Source organism: Oncorhynchus tshawytscha, linkage group LG02 (assembly GCF_018296145.1).
Source record: "Oncorhynchus tshawytscha isolate Ot180627B linkage group LG02, Otsh_v2.0, whole genome shotgun sequence".
In the NCBI taxonomy this organism is placed as follows: domain Eukaryota; kingdom Metazoa; phylum Chordata; class Actinopteri; order Salmoniformes; family Salmonidae; genus Oncorhynchus; species Oncorhynchus tshawytscha.
This window is the reverse complement of record NC_056430.1, coordinates 14090102-14108728: the sequence shown is the minus strand read 5'-3', so window position 1 is coordinate 14108728 and position 18627 is coordinate 14090102. Positions and strand designations below refer to the sequence as shown.

At 41.3% G+C, this 18627-nt stretch overlaps 1 protein-coding gene across 1 annotated transcript in view; it reads right to left on the bottom strand.

The window, feature by feature from the left end:
* Positions 1 to 18019, bottom strand: part of LOC112221249 (nerve growth factor-like) — a 35223-nt gene extending 17204 nt beyond the window's left edge. Inside the window, exon 1 of the mRNA XM_042330805.1 lies at positions 17756 to 18019. The gene's annotated coding sequence lies outside the window, so the exon portion shown is untranslated. The remainder of the gene's footprint in view (positions 1 to 17755) is intronic.
* Positions 18020 to 18627: the final 608 nt, after the last annotated feature.

Below are 18627 nucleotides of genomic sequence, written 5' to 3'. Positions count from 1 at the left end.
GTAGAACATGCTCCTTGATCATTATTCTTTTGTTGTCTGTGGCTCAAAAATCAATCAACCATTCAGACAATAGTTTATCATGTGACATCAACATCCTGGACTTCCTGACAGGCTGCCTTCAGGTGGTGAGGGTAGGCAACAACACATCTGCCACATTGGGGTGGCAGGTAGCCTAGTGGTCAGAGCGTTGGACTAGTAACCGAAAGGGATCGAATCCCTGAGCTGACAAGGTAAAAAAAATCTGTCGTTCTGCCCCTGAACAAGGCAGTTAACCCACTGTTCCTAGGACGTCATTGAAAATAAGAATTTGTTCTTAACTGACTTGCCTAGTTAAATAAAGGTATAAAATAAAATTGACCTTCAACACAGGGGCGCCTCAGGGGATCGTGCTTAGTCCCCCCTGTACTCCCTGTATACCCACATCAGTGTGGCCATGCAGGACTCCAACACCATCATTCAGTTTGCTGACGACACGACTGTAGTAGGCCTGATCAGCAACTATCAGAGACCTGTCAGTGCCAGGACGACAACCTCTCCCTCAATGTCAGCAAGACAATGGAGCTGATTGTGGACTGCAGGAAACGGAGGGGCGAGCACGGCTCCATCCACATTGACGGGGCTGGGGTGGAGCAGGTTGAGAGCTTCAAGTTCCTCAGTGTCCACATCACTAAGGATCTATCATGGTCCACACACCCCAACACAGTTTTGAAGAGGGCACAGCAATGCCTCTTTCTTCTGAAAAGGCTGAAAAGATTTGGCGTGGGCCCTCAGATCCTCAAAGTTCTATAGCTGCACCATTGAGAGCATCTTGACTGGCTGCATCACTGCTTGGTATGGCAACTGCTTAGCATCCGGGTGCAAAGTGCTACAGATGGTAGTGCAGTACAACAGTGCAACACTGGGTCCAAGCTCCCTGCTATCCAGGACCTCTATACCAGCAGATGTCAGAGGAAGGCCATAAACATTTTCAAAGACTCCAGCCACCCTAGTCACAGACTGTTCTCTCTGCTACCGCACAGCAAGCGGTACTGATGCACCAAGTCTGGAACCAACAGGACCCTGAACAGCTTCTTCCCCCCCAAACCATAAGACTGCTCAATAGTTAGTACAGGTAACTATATGGTTAACTTTTTAACTAATCTGCATTGACCCTTTTTGCACTCACTTTTTTGACTCACTGCTGCTACTGTTTATTACCTCTTACCCTTGCACATCGACTCGGTTCTGGTACCCTGTGTATATAGCCAAGCTATCGTTACTCATTGTGTATTTATTATTACATTTTTCACTTTTCTCTATTTTCTCTATTTTATTTCTCTCTGCATTTTTGGGAAGGGCCCTTAAGTGAGCATTTCACTGTTAGTCTACACCTGTTGTTTACGAAGCATGTGACAAATACAATGATATTTTATTTGACATGTGGAAGAGAATTCTAAATTCCTATTGTTGTGAGTGTGCTGCTGCTCCTACTGTGCTGCTTTTAAAACAAGGTAATATATTTTGTTTACATTTTTATTTATCCTACCATAACTCACACAAGTAGTAAGACAGAAACATAAGTATGACGTACAATTTAAATACAATGATGTTTGCTTGCCGTTTATTCTAGACAAATGCATTTCCACGAGCAATGATATGGATGAATTTCAACCAAGAATGGTATGTTATCATAAACGGCTTCACCTTTTAACAAGGACTGAAGCAAAACGGCTCATCTCAACTGAAGCCCTGATTTGGAAAACTGTTTTTCTACCTGCTCCAGCTTGTCCAGGAGTTGGGAAATTGAGTTGACTTTCCTTTGCCCTCTGGTGATTTATTGAGTCTGAACATTCTAAGAACGATAATAGCATGCAATTGAAGCATACCCTTCACCATTTTCTTGACAACCGTCTTGTTTTATCTAGTTGGGGCGAAAGGCACGATAACTCTGTGGGAAATCATCTTAAATATGACAATTCCAGAGAGGGAAATTGGCAGGATGTTTTGATTCAGTGCAGATGTGTGAGAGTGGAGGAAGGAGAATAGCGTCTGGGCCTGCTGCAGGCCAAAGAGGACCTGTAGTAATCAGCTGCAGGACAGCTCTGTGTTCCAGCACACTGGCTCTGGCTGTTGTCTTGTGGAAGTGGGCTGTAGTCCAATGCATCTGCTGATCTCACAGATTGAGCCATTATTTACTATTCCATTCAGAATACCAAGAAACCAAAATCAACAAATGGGATTGTGAAGACCTGAAGATCATGTGCAGAGTGTCTGTTTAGAAATGTCTCTGCAAAGAGCAGGTTTAGAACTGTCTCAGACAGTAAAACAGGCCTGCATTTTGCTGTCTACTGCAAGGCAGTTCTGATGTCTGCAATAAAATAAAAGTTTGATGAAATCTATCATTTGGTAGACCTAAGAAAACAGGCATCAGAATAAACACCTGTATCTTTCCTTCTGCCATTTGTCCTTAGATGTTTTCGTGTTGAAAACACAATTCAGCAATAAAGAAACATGAAAGTTCAAGCAGAAGTGTACCAGAAACTTGTATGGAGCTGGTGTTTGACTAGGACAGTTTCATTAGTCACTGATGGCTGTGTTTGGTCTATGTGCCGGGATGGAACACAGCTGACCTCTTTCTCCATACACACTGTCACTTTATACACATTAGCCTCCCTGGAACACAGCTGTCAACAAGAGGACAACCAATAACTACAACCATAATACTGAGCAAAACACATGCAAGGCTTTGTTTTTCTGCTTTAAGTTATATGTTTACATCAGTAACTAGATGGTTAAGATTAGTACAGATCTTTCCATCTCCCACCCCCCTGGCATCATCATGCCTTAATCTCCTGTCCCTATGCCTAGGTAGGAAAGGCAACTCTCTAGCACATTGCTCTGCTCAACTGAAACAAATAGTAACACATTTTGTCAACATGAATTTAGTTGGTAGATGTACTTCAGTTTAACCAAATGGAAAGAGTCTTTGCATAAATAAAATGTATCTCATATCATTCCACTGAATGATGTCAATGAAGTAAATAAGGCAGAGAGCATCCTGTATCTCACAGCCAATACTGTAGTGTATTTTAAAGTGTATATCTTGGACCAATGGCAGCCATGAGGCCACTTTAGACCCATTCAAGTCCAGCTAGGTCACAATGTTTTGCTTTGAAATTATGGAGGTTCCACCTGTTTACACCTTTGTTTCCTCTGTGGCTTGAATTGGCAGTCAGTCGGCGGCTTCAATGAGTCTGTCCCAGATTGCATGTTGCTTTACGACTGCGAGCCGTGTCGGGAGGAAAGCATTGTTTGTTATGGTCTCCCTCTCGCTCCCAGAGTTGCAGAATGTGTTAAAATGTATTGCTCTAGTTTAAAGGTAAGTCGTGAGTGGCTGAACAAACCAGTGTGACCTTCAGTACCTACACGCTGCCTCCAAGTGGCCTTCACACGTTTCCGGTTCTCGGGAAAAGATCACTTTAGTGAGGTGCAAATGACCGAGCAAACCTGGCCCTGTTGTTTCTTTCAGATCATCTGAGCAGATGTTCAGATTTACATTATGTCCCACTGTATACAAATGTCTGCAGTTCCTCTAAATATTGAAATTAGATCCAACGTTTATTAGATGGCATACATAAATCTAGTTGTGCGGAACATCAGAGATGATTGCCCCTCTGCAAGTAAAATAAACGTAAAGCTTGTGATGTAAAACATTTGGACTGGCAGGTGCTATTTTACATGCACTGATGCTCTTGTTCTCAAGCCTGGGCTCATGGTTCCACGTAAAGGTGTTACCTGCAGTTGCTGTTTTTACTAAAGTGTAAAGCGTATCCATGAGTCTGACTAGTTTGGGAAAAGCTGCTAACAGACTGTAAGAAACTTCTTCCCCTCCAACTGCCATGATATTGGCCGTGTCAGAAATCTGTCTTGCCTACTACTTACCAAAACTGAATAATGTGTACTAATCGTACTACATACTATTTAGAACTTACTGTTTAGTAAAAATGTATGGACTAAGCAACACATAACACACCAGGCTCACTGATACTGAGAATGCATGATCTCATGTGCCACATTGCCTTGTTCCTGCCATTCATTCATTCATTTGGCAAGGCGCTTCCCCTTATCTGATTATCAGTTGACAAACATACAAGGACCTGAAAAGACGATGCTCTTCCTCATTAGCATGCAGCAAATTCGTAATATTATGAAATTGCACATACAATAAATCACTCTATTTTTGCATACTCAAACGTCCTACTACTTAAGACCCACGGGTATTTGGACACGGACAATAATCTTGTTCAACCAAAAATGCACAAATTTGTCATAAGAAATGTTTGCCTTGGGACAGAGCAACAAAATACTGACTACCTGAGACATTAAATATACATTTAGAGTGTAAGTAGAGAACCATGTAATTGTGGTATAATCAGCTTTGAATTCATGTGCAGCAGTGGGAGTTCAACAAATCATTGCTTTCCCATCTACCCTTTGTTGATCGTTATTAAATGAGCTATTCCATCAAGTGTGTCTTATCGCCTATAAAAACACTAGATTTTCAATTTTACAGGTCATAGCCAGTCCAGGAGAGAGTGTAGAGGTTAGGTACATAGTCTAATCCTCAAATCACTCTGCATTACCTCAAGGGGCAAAACCATTTAGAGTGATATTATCCAATGAGTTATATCATCTGTCCACTTCCATTTGAAGTGGAAAGTTGGACTGTGTTTATCCCCTGGCTGACCTCCATTTTGCCTATTAACTTGTCCAATGTTATTGTACTGTTACAATCCAATGTTATTTCTTCCATGAGGATTTCAAAAATGTGGTCTACACAAATTGCACAGTAGACCTATTGGTAACTGCCAAAATAAAGGAAAACCCAACATAAAATGTTTTTTAATAGGGCGTTGTGCCACCATGGGTCACCAAAACAGCTTCAATGCGCCTTGGCATAGATTCTACAATTGTCTTGAACTATATTGGATGGATGCGATAAATTCCATATTTTTTTGGTTTCGTTGACAGTGGTGGAAAACGCTGTCTCAGGCACTGCTCCAGAATCTCCCAATTGGATTGAGATCTGATGACTGAGGCACACATACACACAGCCTTTAAACCCCTTACATGCTGACCAGACCGGACATGCCGCGTGTTATTCAATTAGTGCACCCACACTGCTCGCGCGCGCGCCAACGAGTGTCTACGGCACCAAGGGCTAAAATAGAAGCCGTTCCTATTTCTGACGCAGATCGCGCTGAAAGTCATCTCCTCATTGGTTATACCCATGTGGGTGATTGAAAGACGAACTTTGTTGCCGGTTGTCGTGGTAATACAATGAAAGTTTAGATGCGATCACCATATAAGTAAAAAAAAATGAAAAGGCCTGGAAGGAGGAGAGATGACTAGAAACAATTCGGTTGGCCGTTTTATGTGTGGATTAATTGTCAGAGTAGAGGTCCTTGTGCATTTCAGGTAAAATAACAACTCAATGTTTATATCCCAGGACAAATTAGCTAGCAACAGCAAGCTAGCTAAATAGCAGCCGGTTTGGGTTCCGTGTTATGCTCATTTGAGACCCCTCTTTCAAAGTCACTGAGATCTCTACTTCTAAACATGGTAGCCAAAATAACTGTCCACTGGGCATTTTTATACATGACGCTAAGCATGATGGTGTTAATTACTTAACTCGGTAACCACACCTGTGTGGAAGTACCTGCTTTCAATATACCTTGTATCGCTCATTTACTCGTGTTTCCTTTATTTTGGTTGTTACCTGTATATGTATGACTATATCTATTTATGTCTAAGTATATTCATTTGTAGATCTATTTTTTTTGTGAACTAACAGGTTATTTCTTGGGTATCCTGCCTTGTTTGAACTATCTGTTAAATTGGAATGGGCTAAACTGCTCTGGCACATAATATGTGAAAGCAAACTAATACAGACAGTATGTGTTTATGGCTCTCATCAACCCAAATGCAACACATATTGGGTCCTGCTACAAACCTCTTTCCTGTCTTGTTCTTGACTGTCTTTCTCTTTTTTATTTCCATAATTGCAAATGTTGGTGCTTCTATAACTGCACGTAGTGGCTCTATGCAGGGTCATAACACAAGTTATTCCAGTGATTTACTCTGCTAGAAGATCTGTGTAAAGTAGGCTATAGTGTGGCCAGGCATTCCAGTGCTATAGATATTTTTATTTGAAGGTGGTCTTTGAGGGGTGAAATTAAATGTGTTTTTCATAATATGGTTTAATCAGTTCATTCTTGTTCGGCAGCACTGACTTCAATTCAACCTAAACTAAAGTTAAACAAATGTGACATTTGCCATCTGTGAACTATTCTACGGGTGTTAAACATCCAATTGAATCACCTCTCCATAAGGAGTGAATTTGCTATATAAATACGATCTTATATTCACTTTTGATTAAAAACGCCTCATGTTCTGAAACATATGAGTGGGGAGATGTTGTGTCTGGGAGTCCAGGCCACCAGCCACCTGTGGGACAGATTGTTTGGCAAATGAACCAGGGCCGTGAGGTCAAACAGCTGGGTGTGAGAAGAACCCTCCCTGGACCATAGCTCTGTATAGATATGTCTAGATGTGTAGCTCTGTCTAGATGTGTAGCTCTGTCTAGATGTGTAGCTCTGTCTAGATGTGTAGCTCTGTATAGATGTGTAGCTCTGTATAGATTAGAGGTCGACCGATTATGATTTTTCAACGCCGATACCGATACTGATAATTGGAGGACCAAAAAAGCCGATACCGATTAAAATAAATAAATACATGTATTTGTAATAATGACAATTACAACAATACTGAATTAACACTTATTTTAACTTAATATAATACATCAATAAAATCCATTTATCCTCAAGTAGATTATGAAACATGTTCAATTTGGTTTAAATAATGCAAAAACAAAGTGTCGGAGAAGAAAGTAAAAGTGCAATATGTGCTATGTAAGAAAGCTAACGTTTCAGTTCCTTGCTCAGAACATGAGAACATATGAAATCTGGTGGTTCCTTTTAACATGAGTCTTCAATATTCCCAAGTAAGAAGTTTTAGGTTGTAGTTATTATAGGACTATTTCCCTCTATACCATTTGTATTTCATTAACCTTTGACTATTGGATGTTCTTATAGGCACTTTAGTATTGCCAGCGTAACAGTATAGCTTTCGTCCCTCTCCTTGCTCCTCCCTGGGCTTGAACCAGCAACACAACGACAACAGCCACCACATCGAAGCAGCGTTACCCATGCAGAGCAAGGGAAACAACCACCCCAAGGTTCAGAGCGAGTGAAGTTTGAAACGCTATTAGCGCGTGCTAACTAGCCAGCCATTTCACGTCGGTCACACCAGCCTCATCTCGGGAGTTGATAGATTTGAAGTCATAAACAGCGCAATAATTGACACATAATTGACACAAGCCAGCGCTGCTGGCAAAACGCACTAAAGTGCTGTTTGAATGAATGTTTACGCGCCTGCTTCTGCCTACCACAGTCAGATACTTATATGCTTGTATGCTCAGTCAGATTATATGCAACACAGGACATGCTAGATAATATATCTAGTAATATCATCAACCACCGCGTTAATCAATCATAATCATTAGTTGTTTTTTATAAGATAAGTTTAATGCTAGCTAGCAACTTACCTTGGTTGCATTTGCGCAACAGGCCCCAGCCCCTGCCCTTGAACAATTTTTGTATTTTTTATTTTACCTTTATTTAACTAGGCAAGTCAGTTTAAAGAACACATTCTTATTTTCAATGACGGCCTAGGAACAGTGGGTTAACTGCCTGTTCAAGGGCAGAACGACAGATTTGTACCTTGTCAACTCGGGGATTTGAACTTGCAACCTTCCGGTTACTAGTCCAACACTCTAACCACTAGGCTACCCTGCCGCCCAAGGCAGTTAACCGACCGTTCCTAGGCCGTCATTGAAAATAAGAATGTGTTTTTTATTGACTTTCCTAGTTAAATAAAGATTAAATAAAGGTGTAAAAAAAAAAAAAATTGGCAAATCGGCACCCAAAATGTCCGATTGTTATGAAAACTTGAAATCGGCCCTAATTAATCGGCCATTCCGATTAATCGGCCGACCTCTAGTATAGATGTGTAGTTCTGTATAGATGTGTAGTTCTGTATAGATGTGTAGCTCTGTATACATATATAGCTCTGTGTAGCTCTGTATACATATGTAGCTCTGTGTAGCTCTGTATACATATGTATACAGCTCTGTATAGATATGTAGCTCTGTATTGATGTGTAGCTCTATCAATGTGTAGTTCTGTGTAGCTCTGTATACATATGTAGCTCAGTGTAGCTCCGTATAGATATGTAGCTCTGTATAGATATGTAGCTTTTGGTAGCTCTGTATAGATATGTAGCTTTGTGTAGCTCTGTATAGATGTGTAGCTCTGAATATATGTGTAGCTTTGTATAGTTGTGTAGCTCTGTATAGATGTGTAGCTCTGTATACATATATACAGTGGGGCAAAAAAGTATTTAGTCAGCCACCAATTGTGCAAGTTCTCCCACTTAAAAAGATGAGAGAGGCCTGTAATTTTCATCATAGGTACACTTCAACTATGTCAGACAAAATGAGAGAAAAAAATCCAGAAAATCACATTGTAGGATTTTTTTATGAATTTATTTGCAAATTATGGTGGAAAATAAGTATTTGGTCACCTACAAACAAGCAAGATTTCTGGCTCTCACAGACTTGTAACTTCTTCTTTAAGAGGCTCCTCTGTCCTCCACTCGTTACCTGTATTAATGGCACCGGTTTGAACTTGTTATCAGTATAAAAGACACCTTTCCACAACCTCAAACAGTCACACTCCAAACTCCACTATGGCCAAGACCAAAGAGCTGTCAAAGGACACCAGAAACAAAATTGTAGACCTGCACCAAGCTGGGAAGACTGAATCTGCAATAGGTAAGCAGCTTGATTTGAAGAAATCAACTGTGGGAGCAATTATTAGAAAATGGAAGACATACAAGACCACTGATAATCTCCCTCGATCTGGGGCTCCACACAAGATCTCACCCTGTGGGGTTAAAATGATCACAAGAACGGTGAGCAAAAATCCCAGAACCACACGGGGGACCTAGTGAATGACCTGCAGAGAGCTGGGACCAAAGTAACAAAGCCTACATCAGTAACAAACTACGCCGCCAGGGACTCAAATCCTGCAGTGCCAGACGTATCTCCCTGCTTAAGCCAGTACATGTCCAGGCCCATCTGAAGTTTGCTAGAGAGCATTTGGATGATCCAGAAGAAGATTGGGAGAATGTAATATGGTCAGATGAAACCAAAATATACCTTTTTGGTAAAAACTCAACTCGTCGTGTTTGGAGGACAAAGAATGCTGAGTTGCATCCAAAGAACACCATACCTACTGTGAAGCATGGGGGTGGAAACATCATGCTTTGGGGCTGTTTTTCTGCAAAGGGACCAGGACGACAGATCTGTGTAAAGGAAAGAATGAATGGGGCCATGTATTGTGAGATTTTGAGTGAAAAACTCCTTCCATCAGCAAGGGCATTGAAGATGAAACGTGGCTGGGTCTTTCAGCATGACAATGATCCCAAACACACCGCCCAGGTAACGAAGGAGTGGCTTCGTAAGAATCATTTCAAGGTCCTGGAGTGGCCTAGCCAGTCTCCAGATCTCAACCCCATAGAAAATCTTTGGAGGGAGTTGAACGTCCGTGTTGCCCAGCAACAGCCCCAAAACATCACTGCTCTAGAGGAGATCTGCATGGAGGAATGGGCCAAAATACCAGCAACAGTGTGTGAAAACCTTGTGAAGACTTACAGAAAACGTTTGACCTCTGTCATTGCCAACAAAGGGTATATGTATTGAGATAAACTTTTGTTATTGACCAAATACTTATTTTCCACCATAATTTGCAAATAAATTCATAAAAAAATCCTACAATGTGATTTTCTGGATTTCTTTTTCTCATTTTGTCTGTCATAGTTGAAGTGTACCTATGATGAAAATTACAGGCCTCTCTCATCTTTTTAAGTGGCAGAACTTGCACAACTGGTGGCTGACTAAATACTTGTTTGCCCCACTTTAGCTCTGTGTAACTTGGAATAGATGTGTAGCTCTATATAGATGTGTAGTTCTGAATAGATGTGTAGCTCTGTATAGATGTGTAGCTCTGTATAGATGTATAGATGTGTAGCTCTGTATAGATGTGTAGCTCTGTATCGATGTATAGATATGTAGCTCTGTGTAGTAATGCAGCTCTGTGTAGCTCTGTATAAATATGTTGCTCTGTATAGATGTGTAGCTCTTTAGCTCTGTATCAATGTATAGATGTGTAGTAATGCAGCTCTGTGTATCTCTTTATAAATATGTTGCTCTGTATAGATGCGTAGCTCTGTATAGATGTGTAGTGCTGTGTAGATATGTAGCTCTGTGTCGATGTGTAGCTCTGTGTCGATGTGTAGCTCTTTAGCTCTGCATACCAGATAAGGAATGACAGAAGAGCAGTAAAGATGTCAGGCTACCATTAAGGCCATCTTCAGAACAATAAATTACTTATGTTTCAACTTGTAGATTTTATTTTTATTTATTTTTTATTTTACCTTTATTTAACCAGGTAGGCAAGTTGAGAACAAGTTCTCATTTACAATTGCGACCTGGCCAAGATAAAGCAAAGCAGTTCAACAGATACAACGACACAGAGTTACACATGGAGTAAAACAAACATACAGTCAATAATACAGTATAAACAAGTCTATATACAATGTGAGCAAATGAGGTGAGAAGGGAGGTAAAGGCAAAAAAGGCCATGGTGGCAAAGTAAATACAATATAGCAAGTAAAACACTGGAATGGTAGTTTTGCAATGGAAGAATGTGCAAAGTAGAAATAAAAATAATGGGGTGCAAAGGAGCAAAATAAATAAATACATTTAAATTAAATACAGTTGGGAAAGAGGTAGTTGTTTGGGCTAAATTATAGGTGGGCTATGTACAGGTGCAGTAATCTGTGAGCTGCTCTGACAGTTGGTGCTTAAAGCTAGTGAGGGAGATAAGTGTTTCCAGTTTCAGAGATTTTTGTAGTTCGTTCCAGTCATTGGCAGCAGAGAACTGGAAGGAGAGGCGGCCAAAGAAAGAATTGGTTTTGGGGGTGACTAGAGAGATATACCTGCTGGAGCGTGTGCTACAGGTGGGAGATGCTATGGTGACCAGCGAGCTGAGATAAGGGGGACTTTACCTAGCAGGGTCTTGTAGATGACATGGAGCCAGTGGGTTTGGCGACGAGTATGAAGCGAGGGCCAGCCAACGAGAGCGTACAGGTCGCAATGGTGGGTAGTATATGGGGCTTTGGTGATAAAACGGATTGCACTGTGATAGACTGCATCCAATTTGTTGAGTAGGTTATTGGAGGCTATTTTGTAAATGACATCGCCAAAGTCGAGGACTGGTAGGATGGTCAGTTTTACAAGGGTATGTTTGGCATGAGTGAAGGATGCTTTGTTGCGAAATAGGAAGCCAATTCTAGATTTAACTTTGGATTGGAGATGTTTGATATGGGTCTGGAAGGAGAGTTTACAGTCTAACCAGACACCTAAGTATTTGTAGTTGTCCACGTATTCTAAGTCAGAGCCGTCCAGAGTAGTGATGTTGGACAGGCTGGTAGGTGCAGGTAGCGATCGGTTGAAGAGCATGCATTTAGTTTTACTTGTATTTAAGAGCAATTGGAGGCCACGGAAGGAGAGTTGTATGGCATTGAAGCTTGCCTGGAGGGTTGTTAACACAGTGTCCAAAGAAGGGCCGGAAGTATACAGAATGGTGTCGTCTGCGTAGAGGTGGATCAGGGACTCACCAGCAGCAAGAGATAACATCTCCAAATACATCTCAGGCAAATCATAACAGGATAGATGTACAATATCACCAAACTGAAATAGAATACACGTCATCTCATTGCAGATATGTATCTGGATGTAAATATTGTGATAAGAATTTTACAGGTATAATATAACATAATACAGTTTTCACTATAACACATTGTGTTTTCTAGGATTTTCACTTCCTGGTTCCATTGTGCTTTCTAGGATTTTTACTTCCTGGTTTCAGTCTGTTTTCTAGGAATAAGGATCACAGAGCATTTAGACACCACTGTACCTGTTTGTATGCATTAGGTTAAGGTGTTTCCTTAAAAGAGTTACAACTCAAGGAAACCATTAGGATGTCATAAATCCAGTCGTTAATTTATATTTATTATTGGTTAGAAAAATCAATGCTCAGTCCCAGGAATGCAAATTTCATTTTTGTTGGGCTGCTCTAAGGCCACATACGTCTCCCCTGTGCACTCTCCTGTCTGTTCTTCTACTAGTAATCCTGGGGATCAACCAGAGAAAAGCCCAGGGGCTTTGGTCTGAACCATGAAACCCCTCCGGCAGGCAGGGAAGGATTATCTTTCCCTAGGGACCTGTTTTCATCCCTTCAAACTGCCAACTCTGAGAGACATGTCAGGTGGAGTTAAGCACTGTAAAACACCTTCTCTAAGAACAAACCACACACAATATCTCAGGATCAGAGACTCAGAAAGGAGTGGATGAATGGCAGTTGGTCTGGAAAACGGTTGTGCTTAAGCCACATAAGAACTTGTTTGTGCAGGTCAGATTTGGGAGTACGATTTGTGCAGACCCCAAGAGCGGAATGTTAGGGAGTATTTTTCCATTATTAGCACAAGTTCTGTGTTAGCAGAGATGATGATGAGTATTATTCGAAGTAAAGCATCTCTGGTGTGATGCACTGCACACAGTTCTTCTAGCTCTGGTAAAATTAAGTGTGTTGCCTGCTGCATAGTTGAAGCCCACGCATTACAAATATCCAGAAATGTATCTCTGTTTATTTGGAATGCAGTAAACACCAGGTGGAAAGAGGTCAAAATCATTAGCAAAACATTTATACTGCTTGGTATCCTAAAGCCATTAGCAAAAGCCCCAAGTGTTTCCCAGGAAGTTTGAGTACTGTGGCGATGAACATTTTAGTGCAGCTGCTCTCTTGCTTCCTGCAGCCTCACAGTCTTCACCAATAAGGAAGCACAATTCCCCTTTCAAAACACAGGAGAAAGCCCCTCAGATTTATCTCAAACTGCGTTTTTAATTCACAATGAAATGAAACACAGGCTGCCTCTTGCTAGTCAAGAGACTCTGAGGTATGTTTTGGTGAACTGTCATTACCTGTTCTAATTAAGTATGTAGTGTGGCTATCCACTGGATGGCTCTGAATGCACTGTCATGCAGTCAAAGCTAATAACCACTTTTGGATCTTTTTATTTTGACCTAACCTTTATTTTATCAGGCAGTCATAAGTGTATATTTTATCAGGAAACTAACAGGTTGTTGGCTGTTCAGTATTTCATGTTTCACCCCTGGTGTTATGTTAAATTATTTTGCTATTTGAACAATTTATTTTTGGATAGAAACCCTGAGACATGACCTTGTCTGAGGTCTCGGACTCGACAATAGTTGCTATCCATCGGAGTGCTGCGATTGGTTGGCCAAAATTCTGGGGTGGGGCTTAGCGAAGGGTAAATTCCATTTGTAGTTTGGCTCCCTCTCACTCATAGACGACTAACTTGACAGCTCTTTGAAGGGGAGCGAACATGGGCCTTGGGGACATACCTCAGTGTATCCAGAGAGGAAGAGGCAAAGCAAGAGTGCTTACTCTGCCCAAAATCTGTCCACCAAAATAAGACCATGGAGTTCAATGAGAGTCAAAAAATTTAATTTCTAATTTGCCACGTCAGGCTTATTTGATCAAATGCAAGTTTCGTAATGGTTAGGTTGTTATGAATGCGATTGTATGTGGATGCACGTGGCATTTCGTCAATTTTTTATTTATTTTTTAAACTTAATATCGGAGTTGTGACTGTTGTTCAAGCAGGTTGATGTTTATTGTCATGGAGGCAGAACTGAGCGGTTTCTGCTAGATGGGCCAGCTGCAAAGTCAAAATTGGCTATATCGTAAAAATTATGGAAACAAAAATGTAATTTTTGCTCTTAAATTAAGGTTAGGGTTAGGCATTAGGGTTAGCAGTGTCGTGTCTTTGCTATCATTAACTTGAAGACTTTTTATCAAAGATTCTCTGTAATTAAGTATTACGCGATTAGACTGATTAATCATGTAACCGTAATTACTAGGAAGTCGGGGCACCAAGGAAAAATATTCAGATTAAAGTTATAATTTCCTAAAATAACTTTTCAGATATTTTATCTGATCAATTAGTCTTCTAATTAATTAATTATTTACTTTACCTCACGTTAGTCTCATTCCAAACTGCACGAACCCAGTCTTCACTATGAGTCATCCATACATCAATTGTCTTAAATAATTTATTTATTACTAACTAAGTAATTCACAGAAATGCAAAAACAAACAAGGTAAATGTGGTTACATGAAATGATAGGAGAATGTGCCCTAGTGGGCTAAACCGGCATGGCGGCTTGTTAGACAAAAGGGGAAGTGGGGGTCGACTAAGAAGTCACTACAGAGTGATAATGATAACAATTGAAATGCTAATCCTTTGCACATGAACGCTCACTCATTCGGGAACAATTGCAATCATTATATATATTTACGCTCAGTGTGCTGTCTTAATCGCTGTTGAAAAGTTCATTTCTTTTGTAGAATTGTCCGTCTCTCTCCCTCTCTCTCTCGGTTGTGGTTAGAGGGGATTGTTCAGTGACATTCGTTATAGTATGGATGTTTCGGCGGTTGTCGTTCTTCGCGTTCAATGATACCGAATTCCTAGCTGCAGACTAGTAATTAATGTCAAAGACTTGTTCTTATTCTGTCGGTATCGATAGTCTAAGAGTTTAACCACGTGGTATGGTTAAAAGATTCAGCAATGGTCTACAACCTTTGTCCTCCTAATGGTGAAAAACATGGTCTGCAACCTTTAGCCATCTCGTAATTGAGGTAAGCTCGGTCTGCTGATAATTTCTCAAAGTTGGGTTTTATTCGGAATGGCAGAAAAGGGGCTGTCCCAGGAGGCCTGACCCTAACTGGGCTCAGGGGCGGTCCTCTGATTTAGTTCAAATCAAAAGAGAATTGTATTTTTCTTCATTAAACAGTCCAAAGTCATATTACACAATTATACAAACAGTATCATACTCACTCATTCATCTTATACAACAATTAGATGTAAACCTCATACCTGAGGCTATTATATAAACAGCGTTATGGTAATGTGGCCGCACCATCTCCCATGAGCTTCCCCAAGTTGTGACAAACGGACTAGTTTGTAGCTGGATTCTTCACCGATCTTTTATACTTTCTCCGGAACATGAAATTTGTTCGTACCTCAAGTTCTGTGAGGTGGAAGAAATTCCTTTGTTCTCCATGAAAAACTACTCTCTCTATACTGTGTGTCCATGAGGAGATTCTCGGGAATTTACGACATCTCTCTGACCACAGCAACCTAGTTGAAGAAGGAAAGGGGGAGGCAGGGATGGGCTTGCTATACCCAAAGAGGCCAACGTCATGACAGCAGCGTGGTTAGGGTTAGGCATGATGGTTAGCAGCATGGTTAAGGTTAGGTTTAAATCAGATTTTATGACTTTGCGGCTGTGACAGCTAGTGACCATTCTGCAGAGCTGTCTCCAGGGCAATAGGTGCCAACTTAGATTGTTCACTTAACTGCTCTCATTAAATGGTCACACCTGATTTCTCCTCCCGCTTGCCTTCCATCTTTGAGGACATGTATTTGCATTGTTAGAGCGGTTACTCGACTATTGTGTGTGTATATACAGTGCATTCGGAAAGTATTCAGACCCTTTGACTTTTTCCACATTTTGTTATGTTACAGCCTTGGATTACATTTTTTTCCCCTCAATCATCACACAATACCCCATAATGACAAAGCATTTTTGCAAATGTATACAATATTTTGGGGGGAATTATCACATTTACATAATTACTCTTTACTCAGTACTTTGTTGAAGCACCTTTGTCAGCGATTACTGCCTTGAGTCTTCTTGGGTATGATGCTACAAGCTTGGCACACCTGTATTTGGGGAGTTTCTCCCATTCTTCTCTGCAGATCCTGAGCGCTATGGAGCAGGTTTCATCAAGGATCTCTCTGTACTTTGCTCCGTTAATCTTTCCCTCGATCCTGACTAGTCTCCCAGTCCCTGACGCTGAAAAACATCCCCACAGCATGATGCTGCCACCACCATGCTTCACCATAAGGATGGTGCCAGGTTTCCTCCAGACGTGAAGCTTGGCATTCAGGCCAAAGACTTCAATCTTGGTTTCATCAGACCAGATCAGATCTTGTTTCTCATGGTCAAAGTCCTTTAGGTGCCTTTTGGCAAACTCCAAGCAGGCTGTCATGTGCCTTTTACTGAGGAGTGGCTTCCGTCTGGCCACTCTACCATAAAGACTTGATTTGTGGATCGCTGCAGAGATGATTGTCTTTCTGGAATGTTCTCCCAAATTACGGACAATTCCTTCAACCTCATGGCTTGTTTTTTTGCTCTGACATTTACTGTCAACTGTGGGACCTTAGAGGCAGATGTGTGCCTTTCCAAATCATGTCCAATCAATTGAATTTATAACAGGTGGACTCCAAGTTGTAGAAACATCTCAAGGATGATCAATGGAAACAGGATGCACCTGAGCTCTATTTCGCGTCTCATAGTAAAGGGTCTGTATACTTACATATATAAGATGTTTTTTTTTTAAATTGTTATATGTAAATGTGAAAAAAATTGCTATTATGGAATTTTGTGTGGAGAGAGAGAGAGAGAGAAAGAGGGGAGAAAAACTCCCATATCTACTGGGTGAAATTCCACAGTGTGCCATCAAAGCAGCAAGATTTGTGACCTGTTGCCACGAGAAAAGGGCAACCAGTGAAGAACACGCACCATTCTAAATACAACCCATATCTATGCTTATTTATTTTATCTTGTGTCCTTTACCATTTGTACATTGTTAAAACACTGTATATATATATATAATATGACATTTGTAATGTCTTTATTGTTTTGAAACTTCTGTATGTGTGATTTTTATTGTTTATTTCACTTTATATATTATCTACCTCACTATCTTTGGCAATGTTAACACATGTTTCCCATGCCAATAAAGCCCTTGAATTGAATTGAATTGAATTGAGAGAGAGAGAGAGAAGAGAGAGAGAGAGAGAGAGGAGAGAGAGAGAGAGAGAGAGAGGTAACCTGAGGCTAGGCTATGAGCTAATACTCTCCCTGAGGAAACAGATCAGATGGAAGCTGCCCATTCAACCACGGGCTTCCATCTCTACCTCCTGTCTACTGAGCCCTCAACCAGGCACCCTGGTCAAAGCCAGTTTGGGATTGAAATGCCGGAGTGGCTAGGTGGAAAACATGTATTTAAACATAACATTTTTTTAATGGTATCCTCAACCAGTCACTTCAGAGAGACCAGACCACTGAGATGGAATGTTAAAGCTTGCAAGCAAGTACCATAATAAATGTCATAAGTTGATATGGAATGAATTTAGAGCCTTTAGTACACAGTTGGCGAAGAAGGTATTTGACTAATTACAAGAACTATATCAATATTTTAAAGAGTTCAACAGTATACTCTTCTGTTCAGCAATGTTGTTTTTCTATACAGTACATAAAGCTTAGTCATATAATTTCCTACCCTTTCTTTTGACACAAGGGATGAGTAAGTATGTTTCCCAATGTGGCTTCACAAAACAACAGCAGAGTGGGTGAACTTAAGAGTGTAAAGTCTCCTACCTCTGCAACGGCTCCTCTCCCCTCTTCACAAATGGATGTCGCAACCAATACTAAGCTATATTCCAGTGTGTGAGTTATTCCACAGGTTTATCTTCATGAGTCAGGTCTCCTTCTCATTGAGGGAAGACAATCCACTCAGGCTCTTGCACTTGTTTGAAAATCGATTGTTCTGAAAAGTCAGTGGAGTCCTAGAGCTCCTTTCAGCTGGGCAGAATGCTACAGGTCCTAGTGCCTGGAGCTCCTTTCAGCTTGGGAGAATGCTACAGGTCCTAGTGCCTGGAGCTTTTTTCAGCTGGGGAGAATGCTACAGGTCCTAGTGCCTGGAGCTCCTTTCAGCTGGGCAGAATGCTACAGGTCCTAGTGCCTGGAGCTCCTTTCAGCTGGGCAGAATGCTACAGGTCCTAGTGCCTGGAGCTCCTTTCAGCTGGGCAGAATGTACAGGTCCTAGTGCCTGGAGCTCCTTTCAGCTGGGCAGAATGCTACAGGTCCTAGTGCCTGGAGCTCCTTTCAGCTGGGGAGAATGCTACAGGTCCTAGTGCCTGGAGCTCCTTTCAGCTGGGGAGAATGCTACAGGTCCTAGTGCCTGGAGCTCCTTTCAGCTGGGGAGAATGCTACAGGTCCTAGTGCCTGGAGCTCCTTTCAACTGGGGTGAATGCTACAGGTCCTAGTGCCTGGAGCCCCTTTCAGCTGGGGAGAATGCTACAGGTCCTCGTGCCTGGAGCTCCTTTCAGCTGGGCAGAATGCTACAGGTCCTAGTGCCTAGAGTTCCTTTCAGCTGGGGAGAATGCTACAGGTCCTAGTGCCTAGAGCTCCTTTCAGCTGGGGAGAATGCTACAGGTTCTAGTGCCTAGAGCTCCTTTCAGCTGGGGAGA